Source organism: Coregonus clupeaformis, chromosome 10, assembly GCF_020615455.1.
Source record: "Coregonus clupeaformis isolate EN_2021a chromosome 10, ASM2061545v1, whole genome shotgun sequence".
NCBI classification, from domain to species: Eukaryota; Metazoa; Chordata; class Actinopteri; order Salmoniformes; family Salmonidae; genus Coregonus; species Coregonus clupeaformis.
In genome coordinates, this window is record NC_059201.1 from 33648465 (window position 1) to 33672900 (window position 24436).

The 24436-nt window shown below is 44.3% G+C and overlaps 1 pseudogene; it reads right to left on the bottom strand.

Moving 5' to 3' along the window:
- LOC121575796 overlaps nucleotides 1–8234 on the bottom strand; it is a 62470-nt pseudogene extending 54236 nt beyond the window's left edge.
- Between the last annotated feature and the right edge of the window lie 16202 nt (nucleotides 8235–24436).

Below are 24436 nucleotides of genomic sequence, written 5' to 3' on the forward strand. Positions count from 1 at the left end.
GGTCTGGAGATTGGGCTGGCCATGACAGGGTCTTGATCTGGTGGTCCTCCATCCACACCTTGATTGACCTGGCTGTGTGGCATGGCGCATTGTCCTGCTGGAAAAACCAATCCTCAGAGTTGGGGAACAATGTCTGAGCAAAAGGAAGCAAGTTTTCTTCCAGGACAACCTTGTACGTGGCTTGATTCATGCGTCTTCACAAAGACAAATCTGCCCGATTCAAGCCTTGCTGAACCACCTACAGATCATCACAGATCCTCCACCAAATTTCACAGTGGGTGCGAGACACTGTGGCTTGTAGGCCTCTCCAGGTCTCCATCTAACCACCTACGGTTGTTGAGTGACATTCGAATGAGTTGGCGGTCATCCCGGTCAGTAGAGAGTCGTTTTCGCCCTCTGCCGGTCTGTAGCTTTGTTGTCCCCAATGTCTGCTGCTTGACCTTGTTCTTATGAACCGCCATCTTTGAAATTTTAAGGATGGAAGCAACCTGACGCTCACTGTATCCCTCTGCCAGTAAAGCCAGAATTTAACCCTTCTTTTTCTCACTAAAAACTTTTGGCATGGTCAATAGTTATTTTTTGATTAATATTACTTTTGAGGTACTATTAGCACTGTTTTTGCCATCCAGCTGGTCCTATTGCAAGAGGATAGTGATGACCACAGCAGGGGTTTTTATACTTTTCCTCATTAAATAAGATTTGGTTCATGTGATCACCTAATCAGTACCTAATTCAGTAGAATGAGGTGTGCCTGTGTTGGAATTCAACAGACACTGGAATGGAATGGCTGTCATACATGTAGAGATGCTGATTTAAGAAAAATTTTCAGTGGTCTCTTAATTTTGTTCTGTTCTGTTCTGTCTCTTAATTTTTTCCACAGCTGTATATATATATACACACTACCGTTCAAAAGTTTGGGGTCACTTAGAAATGTCCTTGCTTTCGAAAGAAAAGCATTTTTTTGGTCCATTAAAATAACATCAAATTGATCAGAAATACAGTGTAGACATTGTTAATGTTGTAAATGGCTATTGTAGCTGGAAACTGCTGATTTTTAATGGAATATCTACATAGGCATACAGAGGCCCATTATCAGCAACCATCAGTTCTGTGTTCCAATGGCACGTTGTGTTTGCTAATCCAAGTTTATCATTTTAAAAGGCTAATTGATCATTAGAAAACCCTTTTGCAATTATGTTAGCACAGCTGAAAACTGTTGTGCTGATTAAAGAAGCAATAAAACTGGCCTTCTTGAGACTAGTTGAGTATCTGGAGCATAAGCAATTGTGGGTTCGATTACAGGCTCAAAATGGCCAGAAACAAATAACTTTCTTCTGAAACTCGTCAGTCTATTCTTGTTCTGAGAAATGAAGGATATTCCATGCGAGAAATTGCCAAGAAACTGAAGATCTCCTGAGGCAGCAAAGCATCCCCAAACCATCACACCACCACCACCATGCTTGACCTTTGGTATGATGTTCTTACTGTGGAATGCAGTGTTTGGTTTTCACCAGGCATAATGGGACCCATCTCGTCCAAAAAATTTACTCAAGTTTGCCAAAAAGCACCTGGATGATCATCAAGACTCTTGGAAGAACGTTCTATGGACAGATGATTCAAAAGTATAACTTTTTGGATGACATGGTTCCAGTAATGCCTGGCGAAAACCAAACTCTGCATTCCACAGTAAGAACATCATACCAAAGGTTAAGCATGGTGGTGGTGGTGTGATGGTTTAGGGATGCTTTGCTGCCTCAGGACCTGGACGACTTGCCTTAATAGAAGGAACCATGAATTCTGCTCTGTATCAGAGAATTCTACAGGAGAATGTCAGACCATCTGTCTGTGAGCTGAAGCTGAAGTGCAGCTGGGTCATGCAGCAAGACAATGATCCAAAACACACAATCAAGTCTACATGACAATTGCTAAAAAGCAACAAATTGGAAGTTTTGGAATGGCCTGGTCAAAGTCCAGACCTAATCCAAATTGAGATGTTGTGGCAGGACTTGAAACGAGCAGTTCATGCTTGAAAACCCACACGTCACTGAGTTAAAGCAGTACTGCATGGAAGAGTGGGCCAAAATTCCTCCACAGCGACGTGAGAGACTGATCAACAACTACAGGAAGCGTTTGGTTGCAGTCATTGCAGCTAACCAGTTATTGAGTGTAAGGGGGCAATTATTTTTCACACAGGGGAATTGGGTGTTGCATAACTGTGTTTATGAAATAAATATGTAATTATTGTGTTATTTGTTCACTTATGTTCCCTTTATCTAATATTAGGTTTTGGTTGAAGATCTGATAACATTCAGTATCACAAATATGCAAAAGTAGAGAAAATTAGAAAGGGGGCAAATACTTTTTCATAGCACTGTATATGTACATACACAATTCTCGGCATGGTCAAACGTTTTCAGTGTAAACTTAGAAATATAAAGTATGTAGAAAAGATAATGGAGCTATATATTTTTATAAGATCATCTTTGAGAACTAACAATCACCAAAATAAAAACTAGACAGTTAGGGAGAATCTAAAATTCGAGAAATGTCATGACATGGGGCTCCCATTGATTTTGTTATAATGTTTTAGTCACTCAGATTCCATAAGATCACAGCTTAAGCGATGGCAAAATGTGTAACATTGCAGGAAATTAGCTTTAAAACTGCCTATTTTTTATCTCAGCCCCATGACAAAATGTGTAGAATTGCAGGAAACTAGCTTTTAAACATTAACATTTTCTCTGTGCCCCATGGCTATATGTGTAGAATTTAGGGATGTGCAGATTTCCCTTGCAAGAATGTTCTATATGTATCTAGCTAGATACATGGGCTCCGATAAGATACAGGAACGACACGTTTTAGTTTGAAACGATTCGGTGCGATACGATTTGATGCACTAACATTTGTTGAAATAAACACATTCATTTTCCATTCTAAATTAAAATCTGCTGCTGATGGAGCTCATAAATTGGGCCTCTCTGAGCTGGATCTGTCTGAGCTGACTTCTCTCTCTGTGTGTGTGTGTATTTCGAAAAACATAATTCCACTTTGACTTTATGGGGTATTGTGTGTAGGCCACTGACATAAAATCTTAATTTAATCCATTTTGAAATTAAGGCTGTAACACAACAAAATGGAAAAAGTCAAGGGGCGTGAATACTTTCTGAAGGCATGTACACTCACCAGCCAGTTTATTAGGTACACCCATCTAGTACCAGGTCGGACCCCCCTTTGCCTCCAGAACAGCCTGAATCCTTCGGGGCATGGATTCTACAAGGTGACGGAAATGTTCCACAGGGATGTTGGCATCACGCAGTTGCTGCGGATTGGACGGCGGTACACTAATGCTTTGAACAGCCCATTCCATCACATCGCAAAGATGCTCTATTGGCTTTGGTTACCAACAATGTAGCCTAGCAGCCTAGCGGTTAAGAGCATTGGGCCAGTAACCAAAAGGTCGCTGGTTTGAATCCCAGAGCAGACTAGCTGAAAATTTTTTAATGTTCCCTTGAGCAAGGCAGTTAACCCTAATTGCTCCTATAAGTCACTCTGGATAAGAGCGTCTGCTAAATTACTAAAATGTCAATGTAAATTGATATGCTGTGGCATTCAATTGTTGCTCAATTGGTATCAAGGGACCTAACGTGTGCCAGGAAAACATTCCCCACACCACTGCCACAAGCCTGTACCATAAACAGCAGGCAGGATGGGTCCATGGACTCATGCTGCTTACACCAAATCAACAGGAACTTGGATTTGTCGGTCCAGGCAATGTTTTTCCACTCTTCAATTGTCCAGTGTTGGTGATCGCGTGCCCACTGGAGCCACTTCTTCTTGTTTTTAGCTGATAGGAGTAAAACCCGGTGTGGTGGTCTGCTGCAATAGCAAATCCGTGACAAGGATCGATGATTTATGCATTCCAAGATGCCGTTCTGCACACCACTATTGTACTGCGCCGTTATTTGTCCATTTGTGGCCCACCTGCTAGCTTACACAAATCTTGCCATTCTCCTTCAACCTCTCTCATCAACGAGCTGTTTTCACCCACAGGACTGGTTTGTCGCACCATTCTCGTTAAACTCTAGACACTGTTGTGTGTGAAAAGCCCAGGAGGGCGGCCGTTTCTGAGATACTGGATCCGTCATGCCTGGCACCAACGATCATACCACGCGCAAAGTCGCTTAGGTCACTCGTTTTGGCCATTCTAACGTTTAATCGAACAGTAACTGAATGCATCTATGCCTGTCTGCCTGCTTTATAAAGCAAGCCACATGACTCACTGTCTGTAGGAGCAATCAATTTTTGTGAACGGGGTGGTGTACCTAATAAACTGTCCGGTAAGTGTATGTGTCTCTGGTGTATGTAGGCACCTGAGTGGGCATCTACCACCCCACTAACAGATTAGGGGGGCAATGTTTACTTTTTGATCTGAAATCACCATCACACACTAATTAATTTGTCATTTTTGCAGATTTAAAGTGTTAGAGTTGCCATGGGGCAGAGAGAAAAATTAGCAGTTTAATTATTAATTTCATGCTATTCTACAAATTTTGCCATGAGGCTGAGAGAAAATGTTGCTGTTTTAGAGTTCAGGGATTCTTGAAAGATGGGACAATCTCAAATATTTGTCTTAATATTAATAACATATATATATTAGTTTTATATTTTTTACATTATTTATTTTTTCTTTATTTAAAAAAATATATATAATTTGATAGACCAAAATATCAAAGAATCAGCTATTACACCATGTAATAAATGGTCCTGTGTAGCTCAGTTGGTAGAGCATGGCGTTTGCAATGCCAGGGTTGTGGGTTCAATTCCTACGGGGAACCAGTGCAAAAATATATACACTCACTACTGTAAGTCGCTCTGGATAAGAGCGTCTTCTAAATGACTAAAATTAAAATTGTAAAGGATCAACCTCCTAATTGGTTAAATGTATTTATGTAAACTCCGTCAGACACAATAGAAGGCATTTCATTTTTACAATTATTGTCCAACAAGTGTTTAAAGGCCTTGATTGTTTAATTCTAACAGATTTTACAAAATATGTGATACAAATCTCAAAATGTATTTATGTTTTGTTTTAGGCTATAGCACTATTAAATGCTACAGAGCTAATTCCGTTAACATTTTGGCATGTTTTTCTACATTTAGAACATAAAACAACATTTATAAAGCAAACTTAGGTCTAGCACTGCAAATACTTCAATTGTTTAAGCATATGTTGCAGAACAGTGATTATCAAAAAAATTATCTGAATATTGACCCCCCAAAAATAAACATCTTAAGGGTGTTAGCCATAAGTGACATTTTTGCCTCTAAAAATAAAAGTTAAATACAAACATTTGTAAAATATGGAAAATTATTAATTTGAAAATACCCAATAAAAACTGTATTTTTCTTCTTCATCCAAGTGGTATACACAGTAGCCTTTTTCCTCAGTTGCTTTATGACTCTAAAATCTAATTAAATGTAACATATTTCAACCAAAATTCGTATTCTATTTTAATCTATCAGGCAGATGGATTTGACAGTTTATGGTTGTGACCATGGTGATTCCAGTATTGTTTGTTTAAATCAAAAGTAGAGAACTTTACAGACCATGAGTGGTCGTTGCACTACATGTAATGAGGACATGAATAAGGGGTCCTTATGGTATAGATGACCCTGCTCATTCCTGATTAAACAAATCTGACGGATTAAACCAAAACTCCGGACACATCTTTTAGGAATCAAAGTTTTGAGATAAATATTATTTAAAGTCACAGAGGGCTATTGCAAGAAACTACATAATGTACTTTTTTAGTTAATATTAATTTTATGGAGAGTTTGAAATTGGGATCCTTTGCTCCGGACAAGGGCATTTCCAGGCATAGAGCCGACATGGAAATGAATAATATTGAAAGTATTTAGAAAATCCTGTAAAATTCACCTAAATGTAAATTTTAAGCTCCAATAATGCAAAAAAATAGAAAAAGAAATGAAACTATAAAAATCTGTCCTGACTTTCAAGAATCCCTAAGCTAATTTCATGCTTTTCTAAACATTTTGCCTCAATTCTGAGAGAAAATGTTGCAGTTTTAAAGCTAAATTCCTGTAATTCTAAACAGTTTTTTCATGGCTTATGATTTTTTTTTTTTATGGCTTTTGGGAAAGTTACTGGAATTTTGCAACCCTGTCCATGAACAAAACATATATACAGTGGGGAAAAAAAGTATTTAGTCAGCCACCAATTGTGCAAGTTCTCCCACTTAAAAAGATGAGAGAGGCCTGTAATTTTCATCATAGGTACACGTCAACTATGACAGACAGAATGAGGAAAAAAATTCCAGAAAATCACATTGTAGGATTTTTAATGAATTTATTTGCAAATTATGGTGGAAAATAAGTATTTGGTCAATAACAAAAGTTTCTCAATACTTTGTTATATACCCTTTGTTGGCAATGACACATGTCAAACGTTTTCTGTAAGTCTTCACAAGGTTTTCACACACTGTTGCTGATATTTTGGCCCATTCCTCCATGCAGATCTCCTCTAGAGCAGTGATGTTTTGGGGCTGTCGCTGGGCAACACGGACTTTCAACTCCCTCCAAAGATTTTCTATGGGGTTGAGATCTGGAGACTGGCTAGGCCACTCCAGGACCTTGAAATGCTTCTTACGAAGCCACTCCTTCGTTGCCCGGGCGGTGTGTTTGGGATCATTGTCATGCTGAAAGACCCAGCCACGTTTCATCTTCAATGCCCTTGCTGATGGTAGGAGGTTTTCACTCAAAATCTCACGATACATGGCCCCATTCATTCTTTCCTTTACACGGATCAGTCGTCCTGGTCCCTTTGCAGAAAAACAGCCCCAAAGCATGATGTTTCCACCCCCATGCTTCACAGTAGGTATGGTGTTCTTTGGATGCAACTCAGCATTCTTTGTCCTCCAAACACAACGAGTTGAGTTTTTACCAAAATGTTCTATTTTGGTTTCATCTGACCATATGACATTCTCCCAATCCTCTTCTGGATCATCCAAATGCACTCTAGCAAACTTCAGACGGGCCTGGACATGTACTGGCTTAAGCAGGGGGACACGTCTGGCACTGCAGGATTTGAGTAGTGTGTTACTGATGGTAGGCTTTGTTACTTTGGTCCCAGCTCTCTGCAGGTCATTCACTAGGTCCCCCCGTGTGGTTCTGGGATTTTTGCTCACCGTTCTTGTGATCATTTTGACCCCACGGGGTGAGATCTTGCGTGGAGCCCCAGATCGAGGGAGATTATCAGTGGTCTTGTATGTCTTCCATTTCGTAATAATTGCTCCCACAGTTGATTTCTTCAAACCAAGCTGCTTACCTATTGCAGATTCAGTCTTCCCAGCCTGGTGCAGGTCTACAATTTAGTTTCTGGTGTCCTTTGACAGCTCTTTGGTCTTGGCCATAGTGGAGTTTGGAGTGTGACTGTTTGAGGTTGTGGACAGGTGTCTTTTATACTGATAACAAGTTCAAACAGGTGCCATTAATACAGGTAACGAGTGGAGGAAAGAGGAGCCTCTTAAAGAAGAAGTTACAGGTCTGTGAGAGTCAGAAATCTTGCTTGTTTGTAGGTGACCAAATACTTATTTTCCACCATAATTTGCAAATAAATTCATAAAAAATCCTACAATGTGATTTTCTGGATTTTTTTTTCTCAATTTGTCTGTCATAGTTGACGTGTACCTATGATGAAAATTACAGGCCTCTCTCATCTTTTTAAGTGGGAGAACTTGCACAATTGGTGGCTGACTAAATACTTTTTTTCCCCACTGTATATTTTTTAACATTACCTTTATCAATGTCAAAGGAGGCTTTTTCCCTCCCATCCTCCACTATTTTTCCAGGTAAGGTCAGTCTTGATAAGAGATTAAAATGTTAGAAATCTGATATTAGAACTAAACATGAAGGTAGCCTATCAGCATTTTGACACAATTACAGCATATCATGGTGCAACTGTGTTCATTTAATTACTATATACAGTGGACCGAATACTTTTTTAAAGAATCCTTGAATTAAGTGACTTCAATACCGGCAGCACATAACTTTAACTGATGGTCAGTCACTCATCTGAGAAAGAAAGGCTTGGCGTAGAATTTGAAATTATCTCCATCAATGTAGAGATCGAACTCTGATGTTCTACTGCAGGGCACATGGACGGTCAGGATCAGGAAAAATGGGTCCTGGCTCAACTCAAACGCTGGAGTTATCATGATGAGCAGAACACAGCAGGAACATGGATCTACAGAAGTCTGCGAGAGCTGTAGAAATAGTGGGGGAGTTTGATTAGCACACAAGATATTATACACATTTCACAATGCTTAGCACTGCTTCACATCATACTACTCTTCTCCTGTGGCCACTTATTTCTTATTTTATCCTGGAATTGGGGACTGTCAAAGTGTCAATACTTTTGCACCAGCAACCAGTAACACACGCCAGGGTCTGGTTATCCTTTTCATTTATTTACAAATGTTCACTGCTTAAGCCACAGCTTGCACACCTCTCTGTATTTGGTTCTCCCTCTTAATGGGTGTTGTCATTGTTTACTGGAAATGTTCATGTTTGTGTCATAGCCTATTGTGTAGTGTGTTAAGTATTGACCATTATGTGAAATGTGCATTAGTGCTATTGCTAAGGTGTGAATGGTTTATGCCAGGTTAAGGCAGGTATTTTTAGGATGCCCGTGCTCCTCATTCTAGGTCTTGGAGACTGACAGCTGCTTGTCAAAGTAACATACGAGTTACTAGCTATTTTGTATTCTATTGACACTGGCTGCTTTTACACAGGCAGCCCAATTCACATCTGGTTTTTGTTATGCCTTTTTTACTCTAGTTATTTTGGCTAATAGCTAAGAATATTATTTTGCAATCATCATCATCATCTGTATATTTTGTAAATAATCTTTGGCTCCAGTCATCACCTGCACTATCATACCTACTTTTGCAACTGATCTACTGACTAAACTGCTGCTCCAGAGCCTCCTAAATAGGCTGCCGGGTCCTCTTTAACAGTCACTACTGGGCTGGAACAAAACCTGCGCTGCACGCCTATGAATCCAGAAGACCACGTTTGAAAAGTGGCAAACAACTCCACCTTGTGGTTGGTTTTGTAGCAGAGTGTGATGTGTTGTTTACCCTCCACGTGATTACCTCCACGTGCCACTGACCCCATCAGTTGCCTACAATGACCAAAAACCAAGCCATGAGGTTGAAGGAATTGTCCATAGAGCTCCGAGACAGGATTGTGTCGAGGCACAGATCTGGGGAAGGTACCAAAAAATTTGCCTTCAGAATGTATTCAGACCCCTTGACTTTTTCCACATTTTGTTAGGTTACAGCCCTATTCGAAAAACAGATTAAATTGTTTTTCCCCCCTCATCAATCTACACACAATACCCCATAATGACAAAGCAAAAACTGTTTTTTAGACATTTTTGCAAATGTATAAAACATTTAACAACCAAAATACCTTATTTACTTAAGTATTCAGACCCTTTGCTATGAGACTCGAAATTGAGCTCAGGTGCATCCTGTTTCCATTGATCATCTATGAGATGTTTCTACAACTTGATTGGAGTCCACCTGTGGTAAATTCAATTGATTGGACATTATTTGGAAAGGCACACACCTGTCTATATAAGGTCCCACAATTGACAGTGCATGTCAGAGCAAAAACCAAGCCAAGAGGTTGAAGGAATTGTCCATAGTGTTATGTGGGCAGCTTGTCTCTCCCTTTTCTGTTTCCCTTCCTCCTTGTTTTGTCCCCTCTTTGTCTGTTGTATCTGTATGTGTGTTTGTCCCCATTATGTTGGTGCGTCTGCCGGTGTGTGTCTGGAGTGGATCGGGGGGCGTGCTCAGGATCTGCCTCTCCTGTGCAGCTGCGGGTTGTTTCCAGTGATTCCTGCCTACGCAGCTGCATCCTATTCTCTCATCAACCTGCACTACTAATTCCTGGGCATGGCTCTCCACCGGCGCCAGATCGTTGTTCTTACTAGAGCGTTCAGACATACCTCCCAATCTGCCTGCCTGCCTTCCTGCCTGCCTGCCTGCCTGCCTGCCTCAGCCTCTCCTTCCTCCGGAGCCGACTAGCCCACTCTGTTCCTTTTCTTCAGTTGTTTTTGGACTAAGACAAATTGAACTTTTATTAAATTAATTTTTGTTTCTTCCACTCCCTTAGTCGTGTTTTGTTTCTCTGAGTGCTGGGTTTAACCATAGCCTAATACATAGAGCTCCGAGACAGGATTGTGTCGAGGCACAGATCTGGGGAAGGTACCAAAACAATTCTGCAGCATTGAAGGTCCCCAAGAACACTGTGGACTCCATCATTCTTAAATGGAAGTAGTTTGGAACCACCAAGACTCTTCCTAGAGCTGGCCGCCTGGCCTGGCCAAACTGAGCAGTCGGGGGAGAAGGGCCTTGGTCAGGGAGTTGACCAAGAACCTGATGGTAACTCTGACAGAGCTCTAGAGTTCCTCTGTGGAGATTGGAGAACCTTCCAGACAACCATCTCTGCAGCACTCCACCAATCAGGCCTTTATGGAAGAGTGGCCAGATGGAAGCCTCTCCTCAGTAAAAGGCATATGACTACCGCTTGGAGTTTGCCAAAAGGCACGTAAAGACTCTCAGACCATGAGAAACAAGATTCTCTGATCTGATGAAACGAAGATTGAACTCTTTGGCCTGAATGCCAAGCGTCACGTCTGGAGGAAACCTGGCAACATCCCTACGGTGAAGCATGGTGGTGGCAGCATCATGCTGTGGGGATGTTTTTCAGCGGCAGGGACTGGGAGACTAGTCAGGATCGAGGCAAAGATGAACGGAGCAAAGCACAGAGTGATGAAAACCTGCTCCAGAGCGCTCAGGACCTCAGACTGGGGCGAAGGTTCACCTTCCAACAAGACAACGACCCTAAGCACACAGCCAAGACAACGCAGGAGTGGCTTCAGGACAAGTCTCTGAATGTCCTTGAGTGGCCCAGCCAGTGCTCGGACTTGAACCCGATCGAACATCTCTGAAGAGACCTGAAAAGAGCTGTGCAGCAACGCTCCCCATCCAACCTGACAGAGCTTGAGAGGATTTGCAGACAAGAATCTGAGAAACTCCCCAAATACAGGTGTGCCAAATTTGTAGCATCATACCCAAGAAGACTTGAGGCTGTAATCGCTGCCAAAGGTGCTTCCTCAAAGAACTGAGTAAAGGGTCTGACTATTTATGTAAATGCGATATTTGCGGGGGTTTTCAAAATAAATTAGCTAAGATTTCTAAACCTGTTTTTGCTTTGTCATTTTGGGGTATTGTGTGTAGATTGATGATGGGGGAAAAAACAACTTAATCAATTTTAGAAAAAGGCTGTAACCTAACAAAATGTGGAAAAAGTCAAGGGGTCTGAATACTTTCTGAAGGCACTGTAAAGTGAACTTACCTAACATTACAAAGATCACGTTGAACGGTTACAGTAGCACCCTGCTAAATATTTCAAATGAATGGCCAAAGACTGATTTAAATTGTGTAGTGGTAAGATTACAAGTATATTTGTGGCTGAGTAAGCTAGCTACCTAGCCTAACGTTATGTTTATTCAAGCTGATGATAGCTAACGTTAGTAGCTAGAGTAGCTACAGTGAGGGAAAAAAGTATTTGATCCCCTGCTGATTTTGTATGTTTGCCCACTGACAAAGACATGATCAGTCTATAATTTTAATGGTAGGTTTATTTGAACAGTGAGAGACAGAATAACAACAATAAAAATCCAGAAAAACGCATGTCAAAAATGTTATAAATTGATTTGCATTTTAATGAGGGAAATAAGTATTTGACCCCTCTGCAAAACATGACTTAGTACTTGGTGGCAAAACCCTTGTTGGCAATCACAGAGGTCAGACGTTTCTTGTAGTTGGCCATCAGGTTTGTGCACATCTCAGGAGGGATTTGTCCCACTCCTCTTGCAGATCTTCTCCATGTCATTAAGGTTTCGAGGCTGACGTTTGGCAACTCGAACCTTCAGCCCTCTCCACAGATTTTCTATGGGATTAAGGTCTGGAGACTGGCTATGCCACTCCAGGACCTTAATGTGCTTCTTCTTGAGCCACTCCTTTGTTGCCTTGGCCGTGTGTTTTGGGTCATTGTCATGCTGGAATACCCATCCACGACCCATTTTCAATGCCCTGGCTGAGGGAAGGAGGTTCTCACCCAAGATTTGACGGTACATGGCCCTGTCCATCGTCCCTTTGATGCGGTGAAGTTGTCCTGTCCCCTTATATGTGCTTTCTTGAGCAGGGGGACCTTGCGGGCGCTGCAGGATTTCAGTCCTTCACGGCGTAGTGTGTTACCAGTTGTTTTCTTGGTGACTATGGTCCCAGCTGCCTTGAGATCATTGACAAGATCCTCCTGTGTAGTTCTGGGCTGATTCCTCACCGTTCTCATGATCATTGCAACTCCACGAGGTGAGATCTTGCATGGAGCCCCAGGCCGAGGGAGTTTGACAGTTATTTTGTGTTTCTTCCATTTGCGAATAATCGCACCAACTGTTGTCACCTTCTCACCAAGCTGCTTGGCGATGGTCTTGTAGCCCATTCCAGCCTTGTGTAGGTCTACAATCTTGTCCCTGACATCCTTGGAGAGCTCTTTGGTCTTGGCCATGGTGGAGAGTTTGGAATCTGATTGATTCATTGCTTCTGTGGACAGGTGTCTTTTATACAGGTAAGAAGCTGAGATTAGGAGCACTCCCTTTAAGAGTGTGCTCCTAATCTCAGCTCGTTACCTGTATAAAAGACACCTGGGAGCCAGAAATCTTTCTGACTGAAAGGGGGTCAAATACTTATTTCCCTCATTAAAATGTAAATCCATTTTAAACATTTTTGACATGCGTTTTTCAGGATTTTGTTGTTGTTATTCTGTCTCTCACCGTTCAAATAAACCTACCATTAAATTATAGACTGATAATTTCTTTGTCAGTGGGCAAACGTACAAAATCAGCAGGGAATCAAATAATTGTTTCCCTCACTGTAACTAAAAAAAAAATGTTCAGCAAACTTAACATGTGTAAATATTTGTATGAACATAACAAGATTCAACAACTGAGACATAAACTGAACAAGTTCCACACACATATGACTAACATAAATCGAATAATGTGTCCCTGAACAAAGGGGGGGTCAAAATCAAAAGTAACAGTCAGTATCTGGTGTGGCCACCAGCTGCATTAAGTACTGCAGTGCATCTCCTCCTCATGGACTGCACCAGATTTGCCAGTTCTTGCTGTGAGATGTAACCCCACTCTTCCACCAAGGCACCTGCAAGTTCCCAGACATTTCTGGGGGGAACGGCCCTAGCCCTCACCCTCCGATCCAACAGGTCCCAGATGTGCTCAATGGGATTGAGATACGGGCTCTTCGCTGGCCATGGCAGAACACTGACATTCCTGTCTTGCAGTAAATCATGCATAGAACGAGCAGTATGGCTGGTGGCATTGTCATGCTGGAGGGTCAGGATGAGCCTGCAGGGAAGGTACCACATGAGGGAGGAGGATGTCTTCCCTGTAACGCACAGCGTTGAGATTGCCTGCAATGACAACAAGCTCAGTCCGATGATGCTGTGACACACCGCCCCAGACCATGACGGACCCTCCACCTCCAAGTCGATCCCTCTCCAGAGTGCAGGACTCGGTGTAACGCTCATTCCTTCGACAATAAATGCGAATTCCGACCATCACCCCTGGTGAGACAAAACCGCGACTCGTCAGTGAAGAGCACTTTTTGCCAGTCCTGTCTGGTCCAGCGACGGTGGGTTTGTGCCCATAGGCGACGTTGTTGCCGGTGATGTCTGGTGAGGACCTGGCTTACAACAGGCCTACAAGCCCTCAGTCCAGCCTCTCTCAGCCTATTGCGGACAGTCTGAGCACTGATGGAGGGATTGTGCGTTCCTGGTGTAACTCAGCAGGTGTTGTTGCCATCCTGTACCTGTCCCGCAGGTGTGATGTTCGGAGGTACCGATCCTGTGCAGGTGTTGTTACACGTGGTCTGCCACTGCGAGGACGATCAGCTGTCCGTTCTGTCTCCCTGTAGCGCTGTCTTAGGCGTCTCACAGTACGGACATTGCAATTTATTTCCCTGGCCACATCTGCAGTCCTCATGCCTCCTTGCAGCATGCCTAATGCACATTCACACAGATGAGCAGGGACCCTGGGCATCTTTCTTTTGGTGTTTTTCAGTCAGTAGAAAGGCATCTTTAGTGTCCTAAGTTTTCTTAACTGTGACCTTAATTGCCTACCGTCTGTAAGCTGTTAGTGTCTTAACGACCATTCCACAGGTGCATGTTCATTAATTGTTCATGGTTCATTGAACAAGCATGGGAAACAGTGTTTAAACCCTTTACAATGAAGATCTGTGAAGTTATTTGGATTTTTAAGAATTATCTTTGAAAGACAGGGTTTCCTTTTTTTGCTAAGTTTAGCTAGCCAATTTAATGTCTGTCCAGATCAATTGAAAGCCTGTAGCTTTTAACAGTAATCAAAAGATATCGATGTAGGCTGTTTACATGCATTAACAATTAACAATTCAGTCACTGAAGGTAATTTCGTGTTCTTTTTTTAATGAGTCTCATTAGAAATTTAGCCTATGTTAGAATCCGAGAGCGAATGTCAGTGTCGTACCGATGTGGATGTGATGAGAAGTCAGGCGCAGGACACAGAGGTTTAGTCCAACAAACTTTACTATTAGTAAAGTGCACAATAATCCATACACGACCTCGAAAAATACAGAGGCGAGAAACAGTACGCAACATGCGTAAAACAAATACCATGAAGAGCGCAAAACACGCAGCTCAAAAGACACGCGGACAACAACACACAATATAACTAACACAAAACAGGGAACTTATAGGACACGTAATTAGGACACAAACAGACACAGGTGTACCAGACAGACCAAGGCAATCAACACACGAAACATACAACGGTGGCAGCTAGTATTCCGGGGACGGCGAACGCCGAAAGCCTGCCCGAACCAGGAGGAGGAGCAGCCTCGGCCGAAACCGTGACAGTACCCCCCTTGACGCGCGGCTCCAGCCGTGCGCCGACCCCGGTCTCGGGGACGGCCAGGAGGACGCAGACCCGGGCGCGTGGGATGCCCACGGTGGAACTCTGTCAGGAGGGATGGGTCGAGGATGTCCCTCCTAGGCACCCAGCACCGTTCCTCCGGACCGTACCCCTCCCACTCCACGAGATACTGGAGACCACTCCTCCGGCACCTCGAGTCCAATATAGACCGGACCCTGTACGCCGGTGCCCCCTCGATGTCCAAAGGGGGTGGAGGGGTCTCTCCTATCTCCTCCTCTTGGAGTGGACCAGCTACCACCGGCCTGAGAAGAGACACATGGAACGAGGGGTTAATATTTTTGTACTCAATAGGCAGTTGTAATCTGTAACACACCTCATTCAATCTTCTCAGGACTTTGAAGGGCCCCACAAACCGCCGACCCAGCTTCCGGCAGGGCAGGCGGAGGGGCAGGTTTCGAGTCGAGAGCCAGACTCGATCTCCCGGTGCGTACACCGGCCCCTCACTGCGGTGGCGATCGGCGCTCGCCTTCTGTTGACGGATGGCACGCTGCAGATGGACATGGGCAGCGTCCCACGTCTCTTCCGAGCGCCGAATCCACTCGTCCACCGCAGGGGCCTCGGTCTGGCTCTCGTGCCACGGTGCCAGGACCGGCTGATACCCTAAAATACACTGAAAAGGTGTTAATCCGGTGGAGGAGTGGCGGAGAGAGTTCTGGGCCATCTCTGCCCAGGGGATATACCTCGACCACTCCTCCGGCCGGTCCCGGCAATAGGACCTCAAAAACCTACCCACATCCTGGTTCACACGTTCAACCTGCCCATTGCTCTCTGGGTGGTACCCCGAGGTAAGGCTAACCGAGACCCCCAGGCGTTCCATGAAAGCCCCCCAGACTCTGGAGGTGAACTGGGGACCTCGGTCGGACACAATATCCTCGGGGACCCCATAGTGCCGGAACACGTGGGTAAAGAGGGCCTCGGCGGTCTGTAGGGCAGTAGGGAGACCCGGCAGTGGGAGGAGACGACAGGCCTTAGAAAACCGATCCACAACGACCAAAATGGTGGTATTACCCTGGGAAGGGGGTAGATCGGTCACAAAATCTACCGAGAGGTGGGACCATGGTCGTTGTGGAACGGGCAGAGGATGTAACTTACCCCTGGGCAAATGTCTAGGTGCCTTACACTGGGCACACACCGAGCAGGAGGAAACATAAACCCTCACATCCCTGGCTAACGTTGGCCACCAGTATTTCACGCTAAGGCAGTGCACCGTCCGACCAATAGCAGGATGTCCAGAGGAGGGTGATGTATGAGCCCAAGAAATAAGCCGATCACGAACCTCGAGCGGAACGTACGTCCGCCCCACAGGACACTCGGGGGGAGTAGGGTCGGTATGCAGCGCCCGCTCGATTTCCGCATCGACCTCCCATACTACCGGAGCCACCAGACAAGACTCCGGCAGTATGGAAGTAGGCTCAATGGACCTCTCCTCCGTGTCATACTGCCGGGACAGTGCGTCTGCCTTACCGTTCTGGGACCCAGGGATGTATGTGATCTTAAAAACAAACCGGGTCAGGAACATGTTCCACCTAGCCTGACGAGGGTTCAATCTCCTAGCTGCCCGGATGTACTCCAGGTTACGGTGATCAGTCAGAATGAGAAAAGGGTGTTGAGCCCCCTCAAGCCAATGCCTCCACACCTTTAGGGCCTGGACTACAGCTAACAGCTCCCTGTCCCCAACGTCATAATTGCGCTCCGCCGAGCTGAGCTTCTTGGAGTAGAACGCACAGGGGCGGAGCTTAGGTGGCGTGCCGGACCGTTGTGACAGGACTGCCCCAATACCGGTCTCGGACGCGTCCACCTCTACTTGGAAAGGCAAAGAGGGATCCGGATGCGCCAGCACCGGGGCCGAAGCGAACAGGTTCTTCAGCTTGACAAATGCCCTGTCCGCCTCAGCTGACCACTGCAAGCGCACCGGACCCCCCTTTAGCAGGGACGTAATGGAAACTGCAACCTGTCCAAAGCCCCGGATAAACCTCCGGTAGTAATTAGCAAAACCCAAGAACCGCTGCACCTCTTTTACGGTGGTTGGAGTTTGCCAATTACGCACAGCCGATACCCGATCTACCTCTATCTCCACGCCAGACGCGGACAACCGATAACCCAAAAAATAGACGGACTCCTGGAAGAACAGGCATTTCTCTGCCTTGACATACAAGTCATGCTCCAACAGTCGTCTCAATACTCGGCGCACCTGGGCTACATGCTCGGCTCGTGTAGAAGAATACACTAGAATGTCGTCAATGTACACCACTACACCCTGCCCATGCATGTCCCGGAAAATCTCATCAACAAAGGATTGGAAGACTGAAGGAGCATTCATTAACCCGTACGGCATGACGAGATACTCGTAATGACCCGAGGTGGTGCTAAATGCTGTTTTCCATTCATCCCCCTCCCTAATGCGCACCAAATTGTACGCGCTCCTGAGATCCAACTTTGTGAAGAACCGCGCTCCGCGTAATGACTCCGTCATCGTCGCAATCAGTGGAAGTGGGTAACTGTATTTTACTGTGATCTGATTGAGACTACGGTAATCAATACACGGGCGCAATCCCCGTCCTTCTTCTTCACAAAGAAGAAACTCGAGGAGACCGGAGAAGTAGAGGGCCGTATGTATCCCTGTGCCAAGGACTCGGCTATGTAAGTCTCCATAGCCGCAGTTTCCCTCTTGAGACAGGGGGATACACATGACTCCTGGGAAGAGCTGCTCCGGTCTGGAGATTTATCGCACAGTCCCCCTGTCTATGAGGAGGTAGCCGTGCTGCCCTCGATTTGCTAAACGCTAGTGCTAAATCCTCATACTCGGGGGGAATGCGCAGTGCGGGCACTTGGTTCGGACTCTCTACCGAGGTCGCCCCTATGGAAACACCTAGACATCTGCCTACACACTGGGCAGACCACTCCATAAGAGCCCTCTGTTGCCACGCTATGGTAGGATCGTGGGTGCTTAACCAGGGAAGCCCCAACACCACTGGGTACGCAGGAGAGTCAATCAGATAGAACTGAATGATTTCCTCATGACCCCCCTGCGTAGTCATCGTCAGCGGTGCTGTGACATCCCTGATCAGACCCGACCCCAACGGCCGGCTGTCTAATGCATGGACAGGGAATGGAACTTCTACCGGCCGAAGGGGGAATTCCTAACCTAGCACAAAATGCCCGATCAATAAAGTTCCCAGCTGCGCCTGAATCTACTAGCGCCTTATGCTGGGAATGAGGTGCCACCTGTGGAAAACGCACAGGAATACTCATGTGACCAACAGAGAGCTCTGGGTAAGTGGGGCGCCTACTCACCTGAAATGACTCCCCAGTGCGTGACCTGTTGTCCCCTCTCTCAGAAGACCCTCCCCAGCACCTGGCCGCGGTGTGTCCTCCACGGCCACAGTTGGTGCAGGGGGTGGCCCTCCTCGGGTTCTCCCTCCTCCTCTCTCTAGCGCCAGCACCCCCGAGCTCCATAGGAATTGGCTCGGAGGTGCTGGAGGATGGACTGGACGACCCCCACTCGGGGACGTCCGCGGGTGGCCAGCAGGGTGTCAAGCCGGATGGAGATGTCCACCAGCTGGTCGAAGCATAGGTTGGTGTCCCTGCAGGCCAGCTCACGACGAACGTCCTCTCGCAGGCTACACCGGTACTGGTCGATGAGGGCCCTCTCATTCCATCCCGCATCCGCAGCTAACGTCCGGAACTCCAGTGCGAACTCCTGTGCGCTCCTCTTCTCCTGTCGGAGGTAGAACAGACGCTCCCCCGCCGCCTTCCCTTCAGGTGGGTGATCGAAGACTGCCCGGAAGCGGCGGGAGAACTCAGCGTAGGTGATGGTAGCTGCGTCTATTCTCCTCCATTCGGCGTTGGCCCATTCCAACGCCTTTCCGGATAGACAGGAGATGAGGGCGGAGACGCTCTCGTATCCCGAGGGCGCTGGGTGTATAGTAGCCAGGTATAGTTCTATCTGCAGGAGGAACCCCTGACACCCGGCTGCAGAACCGTCATATGCCCTCGGGAGCGAGAGCCGAATACCACTGGGTTCCGGCGCTGAGAGAGGAGGATTGACCGGTGGCGATGGGATGGTGTATGTGGACGTGGGCACCTCTCCACTAGCCAACCGGTAAAGAGTGTTGGACACCTCGCCTAGAACGGCCTCCAGTTGCCGGATCATGGACTCCTGCTGACTGAGCCGTTCTTCTAGTGACCAGGCTGTCGTCGCTGATCCTGCTGACTCCATAAGTGGTGTGTTGTTCTGTCAGTGTCGTACCGATGTGGATGTGATGAGAAGTCAGGCGCAGGACACAGAGGTTTAGTCCAACAAACTTTACTATTAGTAAAGTGCACAATAATCCATACACGACCTCGAAAAATACAGAGGCGAGAAACAGTACGCAACATGCGTAAAACAAATACCATGAAGAGCGCAAAACACGCAGCTCAAAAGACACGCGGACAACAACACACAATATAACTAACACAAAACAGGGAACTTATAGGACACGTAATTAGGACACAAACAGACACAGGTGTACCAGACAGACCAAAGCAATCAACACACGAAACATACAACGGTGGCAGCTAGTATTCCGGGGACGGCGAACGCCGAAGCCTGCCCGAACCAGGAGGAGGAGCAGCCTCGGCCGAAACCGTGACAGCGAAATACTACACTCTCGTCTCTACTTAACATGTAGGCTCAGCATTCCGGAACAGTCCCATTAGTACAAGTCAGAATGTCGAACAAACTTAATTTCAATTTAGGGTGTGTTCGTAAATTCAATCTGGAGTGCCAGAGTGCGCTCTGGGCGTTCGCAAATTCATAGCATTGTCAGATTGTCCGAGCATTCTGACCTCACAACGGCAGTCAAGCACCCAGGCCAGGTCGAAGTTGTAAATGAGAACTTGTTCTCAACTGGCTTACCTGGTTAAATAAAGGTAAAAAAAAAAAAATGTTGGCTAGCTTGCTAGCTACTTCCAGACACAAATGAGAGAACATGTCAGTCTGACCATTTTACTCGCCCTTGCAGAGCTGGTTAGGCTCTTTTCATGTTATCTAGAGCGTTGGTGACTGTAACTGTGCTGCTGGCAACAATTGAATACCGCTTTTTTGCCTACGTTTACCGACACGGCTATATTCAACGGGTGTTGAGTGTTCGTAAATTCATCAGTTATTCTGTGCTCTGGCACACTCAGACGAGAGTGCTCTGAAAGCGGAGTAGATGGCCAGAGTGAATTTATGAACGTACCCTTACTTTACCTGTTGCCTGCCGATTTTGTCCCTATGTAGGAGGTAATCTGATACAAAATATCAACAGGGAAGCCTTATCAACGCGACATTCGGTTTGTATTTCTGCCAAATTAGAAATAATCATGGCAAATTTGTGTGCGAACCACTGAGCTGAATAGCTCCACCCACACGGGTTACCATAACATGCTACATTTAATAGCACTAGGAAGATCTACAGAATATTAAATGTTTTTTTCTGTCTCACAAGTGACAACTGCTGAATCGGAGGTCATGTGAAAGAACCTGGGAATGCAGTTGTGCTAAACTGTGGTGCTTTTTTTTTTTTTACAGTTGGAAAAATATTTAGATTTGCAGTGACCTCAGTAAAAGGGAACATTTGGAATTTACATTTTACATTTAAAATTTTAGTCATTTAGCAGACGCTCTTATCCAGAGCGACTTACAGTTAGTGAGGTCAATTGGATTATTCAACAGCTGCCACCAATGTAGCATTGAGAGGGTGCAGCTAAATCTGGGCTTGAACCATTCATCTTCAATGACCCGACCAAATTCACATAGAAATTTGAGTTATAGATCTGTCATTCTCATTGAAAGCAAGTCTAAGAGGCGGTAGATCTGTTCTATGTGTGGTAATTATATGCTTCCCTTTCTTAAGTTTAGTTTTTGAGTCTTTGACTTTTGGTTTTGTACACCAGCTTCAAACAGCTGAAAATACAATATTTTTGGTTATAGAAAATATATTTCACAGTGGTTTAGATGCTACACTATACTTTTAGAATTTTAGCAACCAGGAGATTTCTGCATAGTGTACCTTTACATTTCAAAGCTACGTGTCTCATTATCTAAAACAAACATGGCATGTGCTCCACAAATCCCGTATTAATTTCATTCACATAAAAACATATGCTCCCCAAGATCAATGCACAATACGTTTGTCTGGTGTTGGTAGATTTTAATTATAATTTTGAAAAACTCAATACAAGTCCAGTCAGTTGGCAGGTTTCAATTGACCCAGCAATGTGTAATGGAAACGGCAGATATAGGAGAAATATAGGATACATTTTCTAAAGATCGACAACATTTGTATCTGTTCATCAGGGTCGGCACTAGTTACCACAGCAACAAAGTCATAACCCCTGCCTATTTCTTCCATTTCTCTTCTTAAAATGTGATTTTAAACCTACCCTAACCCCACTGCTAACCTTATGCCTAACCTTAAATTAAAACCAAAAAGCACATTTTTGTTTTCATGAATTTGTAGGACATACACAATTTTGACTTTCTGGCTATAGTTACTAGTGGAAACTGTTCGGGTCGAAAGGGTGGATTTCTTTTGTCTAACTTTCTTTATTGTGACAAATGATGATAGAAACAGTGTTTTTCGAATAAATGATGATTGACGAATAATTTTCAAGGAATGCGGGGCACTAGTCTCTTCTATAATCCGAGAGTGAAATACTTACACTCTCTTCTCTAACATTTAGCGTTATCAACCCGACCTTCAGTACGCTGGTCTGTATATCGGTTTGTTTTTCTATTTTCAGTACTGACAATTCCCATGTGACAAACACTTGCACAATATGGCGGAGCCTAACCCAATCACAGACCGAACATTGTCCCACACAATCAGATGCCAAATACATTTAAAAAATTCAGCTGATTGAGAGGAAACGCGCTTCGGTCGACTACGTTTGGTTACATTTGGCTATTGTTTAAATATTGTGCTTCACGTGCAATGTGTCAGGAGATTGGAAATAGACAGGTGTCGCAAAAAGTCGCACCACAAAAAGTTGGGAAAACAACACTTCCTTGTGAGTACCCTATCTCCACCTCCTACCGTCAAAACACAACAGGTAAAGTAAGTGTAAATATCATTTTATTCAACATTCGGGCTTGTAGAGACTCTTGCGTCTTTTTTAGGCAGTTTTCTTTCAGAATGAATAGCCAGCCATGGGGTAACACCCTGATGTTTAGGCAAGTGGGGCATGTGATGTCAACACTTAACTATTAAGCTCCACTCCACATTTAATGCTACAGTGCCTTCAGAAAGTATTCACACCCCTTGACTTTTTCCACATTTTGTTGTGTTACAGCCTGAATTTAAAATGGAATAAATTGAGATGTTGTGTCAATGGCCTGTGTCATGTAAAAATCTTCCCAGCGTGAAATAGTTCCCAATCGTTCTGATTGTGACGTCATGTTGTAAAATTTCTCCCAGCGTGAAAATGTTCCCAGTTCAATAATTGCACGCGCATCTCTTTATGTGGATGGCTGAGCTCGTGCGGATGTTTCTCTGACACCCTCCCTCGACCTCGAAAAACGGTTCTGTGGGCAGGTGCATTTGCTTCACAGATCTGCCAATCAATGACGGCCAGGAGTATTGACACTGACCAATCAGAAGGTTGTTGAGGCTTGAGGTCAGCATATAAACACCCGGACTCGCGCGTCAAAGTGCTGAGGGTTGATGTGAGATTTTTGCGATTGCAAAGACTTGGGCGCTAAGAGAGGGTGTGAGAGAAACATCGCACGAGCTCAGCCATCCACATAAAGAAACGCATGTGCATTTATTGAATTGGGAACATTTTAACGCTGTGAGAAATTTTACAACATGACGTCACAATCAGAACGATTGGGAACTACTAAACGCTGGGAAGATTTTTACATGACAGCCTGCACACAATACGTTTAGAGAAATGTTTACAAATTAATAAAAAATGAAAAGCTGAAATGTCTTGAGTCAATAAGTATTCAACCCCTTTGTTATGGCAAGCCTAAATAAGTTCAGGGGTAAATATTTGCTTAACAAGTCACATAACTTGCATGGACTCACTCTGTGTGCTATAATAGTGTTTAACATGATTTTTGAATGCCTACGTCATCACACTACCTATATTTACCTACATATAATTATCTGTAAGGTCCCTCAGTCCAGCAGTGAATTTCAAACAGAGATTCAACCACAAAGACCAGGGAGGTTTTCCAATGCCTCGCAAAGAATGGCACCTATTGGTAGACTTTTAAAAAGTATAATAAAAAAAACAGACATTGAATATCCCTTTGAGCATGGTGAAGTTATTAATTACACTTTGGATGGTGTATCAATACACCCAGTCACTACAAAGATACAGGCATCCTTCCTAACTCAAATGCCGGAGAGGAAGGAAACCACTCAGGGATTTCACCATGAGGCCAAAGTTGACTTTAAAACAGTTACAGAGTTTATGGCAGAGTCATGCCATAAGTATAAAACTAATAATGACTCAATAATCCATGCTTTCTGTGAATGCTATAAAGTCCAAAAGTTATGGGCGGAGCTAGAAAGTTGGCTGTCAGAAGTATTACGATGTAAACTTACTTTGAATCTGTCTGTCTGCATATTTCAAGACATGGCATATTGGGGTGTAGTGGGCTGGACGATTCTCTTCTCATCACTCATCTTGAAAAAACGTATACTAAAAACGTGGAAATCAATCAATCCGCCATCATTAACACAATGGAAAAATCTAATGATTTATTATTTAAATATTGAAAGAGCATGGGCGACCGAGAAAAACAAATTGGTACGATTTAAGGCCAAGTGGCAAACAATAATACAGACACTAGGGATGGAGGTGTAAGCTGGCGGGTCTGGGAAGATGAGATATAGTCATTGTTTGGGTGCGTCTGTAAGTAGTTGTTTGTATGTATAAGTTTGTATTTGGAGTAAAACATTTGTATTATAAAACATATATATATATTTTTTAAATAAACAGTTACAGAGTTGAATTGCTGTGATAGGAGAAAACTGAGGATGGATCAACAACATTTTAGTTATTCCACAATACTAACCTAAATGACAGTGCAAAGAAGAAAGCCTGTACAGAATACAAATATTCCAAAACATGCATCCTGTTTGCAATAAGGCACTAAAGTAAAACTGCAAAAAATGTGGCAAAGAAATGAACTTCATGTCCTGAATACAAAGCGTTATGTATGGGGAAAATCCAACACATCACTGAGTACCACTCTTCATATTTTCAAGCATGGTGGTGGCTGCATCATGTTATGGGTATGCTTGTCATCGGCAAGGGATT